Source organism: Aquila chrysaetos, chromosome 13 (genome assembly GCF_900496995.4).
Source record: "Aquila chrysaetos chrysaetos chromosome 13, bAquChr1.4, whole genome shotgun sequence".
Taxonomy (NCBI): Eukaryota; Metazoa; Chordata; class Aves; order Accipitriformes; family Accipitridae; genus Aquila; species Aquila chrysaetos.
Window position 1 is genome coordinate 4,137,826 of NC_044016.1, and position 6,137 is coordinate 4,143,962.

Here is a 6,137-nt window from a genome sequence, read left to right on the forward strand (position 1 = left end):
AACAACCGCATTGCTAGTATGTCTTGCTGCCATCTCCTTGGTGCAGACAGGCATATTTGTGTGAGACCTCACAGAATTGGAATTTCTCCTGCTATTACTCTGAATTAAGAGTTAATTTGGGTAATACTGCAAAATACATTTACTATGGTATACCCTGAGGAGAGATAACAAAGTAAAGTGAATAGATGTGTTGTAGATATTGAAAGGGCAGTGGGCTAAATCTGCCCAGGAACTGAGCTAGGAAATTTCCACCCTCTAGACTTGAAACACAGCTACTGCATCCCAGCAATCTTCCTGTTTCTTATCACAATGTGTTTTAACTTTCCATATTTTACTCTTACATACTTCATCCATTAGACAGCCTGAGAAGAGTAACACCCTAAAAAGTTGCCAAACTTAATATTGCAGCAATTTAGTTCAAAATCAGCTTGAACCATCTTAACACGAGGTCAGCATTCTCCCCACACACCCAGCTACGTGTGAGGTTTCCTCCATGCCGTGTGAGCCTACAAGGTCCAGCACCGCGTCTCATACAACTACAGATTCACTCCAAGCACCACTTACTCCTAGGTGTAGCACTGTAATTTTCTAGTAGATTAGCCGCTAAATAGCAGGGCAGCAGTGCCACTCAACTTAGCAGCTTCGGAAAATTAAGCATGTGACCGAAATACTTTATCATCTTCCTGGCAAACAACAGAAGTGCCAGAGCAAATTTGAAACCTATAGTACCTTGCAGCCGAACAGCATTGCCACTGGACCATTTTATCAGCACTAGGAATCACACATTAATTTCTCCTCCATAACTTGGTTAATTTGTCTTGAATCATAAGTTTTTGCCAGTCATCGTTAGCTGATTAATAGTTAGGCAAAGCATCCCTATCAAATTGATGCAGAAGAAACTGCATTAATATCACGTTGTTATTATTGTGATACTACTGTCAGAGTCATTTAACATTTACGTTACTACCTCAGCTGCTTTGAGCAGGACTGGGAGGTGGCTCCAGGAGAGAAGGGAGGTGATTTTAAGGACTCCTACATTGAATCAGCCAGAATATGGACACAGCACTACTGTACTTAATTCAGGAATATCCCAGATACCTTGTACGTGCTAGGCAGTGCTATCTTATTTACCCTTTCTCTCCTGGTTACCCACCAGGAACAAAGACCATGGTCTTAGATTAATTTTATTTTGGCGGGGGGAGTGGGGGGTGGAGGCAGGGGTTGAAAGCAGAATATTTTTGCTTGATGTTGCAAGGTTCTACAACTTTTCTGATGAATCCTGAGCTTTCTTCCTGTTACAGTTTTAATGTTTCTTAAGGAATCACTTCAGATGTCTTTCCTGGGCACCTTTATTGCCATAGAATTAATTTTAAAACACAGAAACATGTCCCTTAAAAGCCTTCTGAGCAAGGCTTAGCTGCAGAATTCTTAGGAAAAGGCTGGATTTCAGTGAATATTTTGGGTTTTCGAATGATAGTGAAAGTATTCCATTCTTCTTCCATCATAATTCACACTTACTGTCACCTGGAAATCGCCTCATGTTTCTGCGGTAGGAATTTATTCAGTAGTCTGCGTGGGGCACGTGGCATTGCAGAGTTCATCCTAACTGAGCTGACAGAAAATGCCCTTGGATACATCTGTCAGTGTAGGGTGCTGCACCTTGTCAGGCTAGTAGTTTTACTGGGGAATGTTATTTTCTCTTCATACAAGCATACCAAGATAAGCAACACAGCAGTTTCAGCTGAGACATTTCAGCAGCACCAGCTCGTGGTCCGTTCCCTATTCCACCCACACAGCAGCTTGCCTGACGATAACCCTTCCCACACCTACCTAACTTTACCTAATCGCACGTATTTAGGACAAGCACGCGAGGATCAAGAAGTCCCCAGTCCCTCCCGTGGGCATCTAGAAGCTGCTGTCTGCTTCAGAAAGATGCAGAGCAGCGTGGTGCCCGCAAGTCAGACTTCGCTCCCAGGAGGGTTTGGGACTTGGCTTTGCACCGGAGGTGGTGGGACTCCACGTGACGAATGCTTCCCAGCAAGAACGTGGCAGGAATGCAGAAAAATCTGCCGCAGTCCTGAGGACTGAAAGAGCTCCAGGACTTGTCCCTGTAAAAGGAAATGGTGTGTGTTGAGTTAGCTGCTGCATTTAAAGTCCCACTCATCTTAGTGGCATCAAAACTCTAGTGTTAAAATGCACCGAGAGATAAAATCTGCAGCCAAGAGCGATAAAGTTCTGGGGCTTTTCCAACTGATTGGCAAACTTTTTTTCCCCCATCTGCTCTTCAGTGAGTGGAAAAAAAAAATACGCTTAGTGGAGGGGGTTTGTGCCCTCTCAATTTTCTCCATCTCTACTGGCTGATGATGTCTCTGCCACATACTCTTGGAATTACTTTCTTCTGGAGGATGATGTGATTTAAAAATAACACCCTTTCCTTTCACAGAGATGCAAATATGTTTGAGGTGGAGAATGACTGTAAATAATATAAATGTCCAGAAAAAAATCGCAGAGATTTGTTTGGATTCTGTATTAAACTTGCGTTTTCTGGAACTAACATGTTATTGGCTTGGCTTGGCTGGAAAAACAGTGACTGGAGATCCTGTGGCAGGGAACGGTGGGTTGTGTGACACATGAGGGCTCAAACACAGCTGGAGACACAAGTTCTGCTCTTGACTCTGCCTGGACTTGCTTTAAACTGAAGAGCTCTGCCCTCCTAGAGACGTTTATTTACCTGGTTTTTTTACAGACAGCAACCGCATCTCCTCTCGTCCCTGTTCTGCCAGACTAAGCAAACCATGCTTTTTATCTGTTCTTGTGTGGTACATTTTCACTTCCCTTCATCATCTTAGCAGATCTTCTCTGAACCTGCTCTGGTGTACAGCATCAGTCTTGCAAGCAGATGAAGAGGATGCCCAAAGTAGTTGAAGGGAGGGCTTTGCAAATATGTTTGAAAAAGTGCTAAAACAGGGATGAGAGTATCCATCCCATCGCGCAGAGGAATCCAGGGAGGGTTGACCTGCCCAGCTGTGTGCACCCGAGGGTGAATGCGTTTTTCCTGCACTCTGAATGGATCAGAAACCATGCAGCCATATTAGTGCAACGCCAAGCCTACGCTGGTATCGCCTACCTCTCAGCACAGATTCTGGGAAGGTACTGAGCTTTAGCTGAACCTCCTATGGGTGTGGGGCACTTCTGTCTGCCTGCAGAAGGCTATGTAGACTCACAGTCTCAATGGAGAAACCCTCCATAAATATAGAAGCATATTAGCACTTCACAAAAGCTCTAGCTCTTTGGTGTATAAATATCACAAGACAGATTTGAATATCACAGAAGTGTCATTTTTGCAAACAGGTCTTGGCTAATCCATCAGCAGTAGCTAGCCCACTGAGATAGCAAACGGTTAAACACTCTTAGATGACCATTATCCATTAAAGTTACACTGGAATGGGAGAACAAATTGCACTGACTAGTTTTTAAAAATAGCTGTCCGTCACACACTCAGACTCTTGTTGGGTTTCCTTAGCACAGAGAAACTTGATGGAAGTTGGACCTGCTTCCTGACAGTGCTGCTTTACTCTTCAGTCAAGCAAAGAAAGCATCTGCTACAGTTGAGCCCCTTTTTTATTTCCAGGTTCTTCCATATGCAGTGTCCAGAAGCAGCAATGTAACTGAATAATACCCCTAAGCTGTCAGACATGAATTTTTTCACATCAGAATAACATTTAACATTATTAGAGGCAAGTAAATAAATCATAGAAAAGAACAGATTTTGTTAGGATATTTTTTCCATTTTATTGTTAGTGTCATGCCACCATTCAGATGTCAGCCTTCCTGAACTGCTCTGTTGGATACATTGGTTTGTGTGTGTTTGCTGGTGGTGACAGAGTTACTCTGCGAACTTAATATTCGGTGTCCAAAATTTGAGCTGTGTTGCTTCATTTGGCTTGATCACAAAAGTTTTTTCAGAGCGTAAGATTCACAAACAAAGGACTTGAACCAAATATGAGCTGTCAGAAATCCTCATGAACGGATAGACTAGAGAACAAAATAAAGAAAAGATGAAAATATTTTTTGAAAGTATGAGCCTATTCCTTTCAGAGCCCCATTTTTTTACACAATACACAGAAAGTCTATTGCAACCTCAAACCCACAGACATCAGATCTGCAAGAGGAAAAGCTCCCAGGCTCACCCGAGAGTGAACGGGAGAGCCGACAGTGTATGCTCCTACCTGCCGCTGTATTAGCATCCACGTGCTGCTTTGCCCCGCTTTCCTCCCAAAAGGTGAGAGGCTGGACAAAGTGTGCGACAGGGCTTCAGCCCCAAGGCATATTTTATCAGAAACCACTTGCTTATCTCTCTTTTTTTATTTTTTTCCTAGTCGATAAGAAGAGACACCAGCAGACACCTGCTTGTATGCACAAGAGAGACACTACTAAATGTTATATTTTGTCAGGGCAGCAAGATGACAGAACCTGAGCCAACTTTTTACCTCTAAAGGAATCCTGAGCCATCCCAAATTTGGCTTCTGGCACTACTTTCAACACCTGATTGAAAGACTAAGTTATAATGTACTGCCTGAGCGAAGATGGATTTTCTCTTACCTTATGGCCACAAAACACTTGCGTGTGCCTGCGGAGCCGTATGTGTACAGCGACCGGTCCTGGCTCCAAGAGAAAGCGAGCCAGGATGAGACCCTGTCCCACAGGGCAGCAAAGCAGCTGCACAGCACAACCATAGCTAAAGACAGCCAGAGGTATGATAATATTTGGTGTCACTGAACATTTATTGCGGCATCGGAACTGAAAATAGGAGCTAAGTGTCCTCCCCACTGCCCACGCTGTTTCACTGCTGGTTTTGCTAGGGCAGATACATCGCTCTTCTTTGAATTGCTGCTGAGGTTCTTGTCAGCATTCTTGCACTCATGACATATTAGTAAATAACATACAAAATGTTCTTCTCTCCTATATAAACTATGTAGCTACAATAGCATATATTATGTTTAATTACACATATGAAAGATCTTTCCATTAAGACAACAAATTAGAACGTCCTTGTCTCCTGTGGCTGTAGCGCTCCAACAAGGGACCATCTCTCTCCCCTCTATAAAAACCCTGTGGGCTCTTTTCTTTAATCATATATTATTGGTTTAACCGAAAACAGAATTTAATCCAGCAGGCTGAAGTTGAAGTTACTCCGAAGAGTTAGGGAAACTGGGTCACTGACCGCCAGTGTTGCTTCTAGCTCGGTGCTGCTGCAGCTCCCGCGGCGCGGGGTCTCCTGAAGCTTGATGGATGCAGGTGACGACGAAATGCCCACCACCCTGCAGAGTTTCAAATCACAGTATAAGGCTAGAGGCAAGGGATGGGGTCAGCGCAGGAGGTGGCTCGAGGAAACGCTCACACGAGATGGGTCACCACCACAAGCAAGCTGCGGTCCCTGCTCCTTCCAACTCCCATCCCAGCATGCCTAGGATAATCCCATTAACGGCTGCACTTTGCACTGGTACAAAAATGCACTTAGTGCCATTTCAGAAGCTGGTAAACACAACCTTTTCACAGTAGCAATATTTGGGGTTTTTTTCCCAGCAGCTTCCCAAGGGGAGATGCATGAACCTCCTGTTTTCACCTCTGGCACAAACAAAGGAGGGCAATCAAGCACCAGTTCAAACCCAACTTTTCCAAACTAGCTGCTAAAAAGTTAACTGACTAGGCGGCAAGCCATCAACAGAAGTAATGAGGAGAAAGAAACAGGAAGAAAGAAGTCATGACATACTGTCTGAATTCTGCAAAATAATTAAGGTAATTATGCTTCATCAAAAATACATACAATTTCTGCATGAGCTATGAGACACGATGAAAAGCTGATGATGTGTGCTCATAGGTGTCAACATGTATCTTATTTTGACAAGGAATTCACTCAATTGATTGCATCATATTAAGCCAGGAAATAAACTTCTGTCTTTTCTTTGCAGTTGGCTCCAGTTTGGCTGGAGCCATTTGGATTCTGCTTTCAGTAGCACTGAACAAGGTCTGCTGGAGAGCTGCCAGACTTGGTCTGAATTTCTGTTAGGTACAGAAACTGGGATCCCAATGCATGCCAGCTGCAACTAGAAGGAATAAAAAAAAAAAAAAAAAAA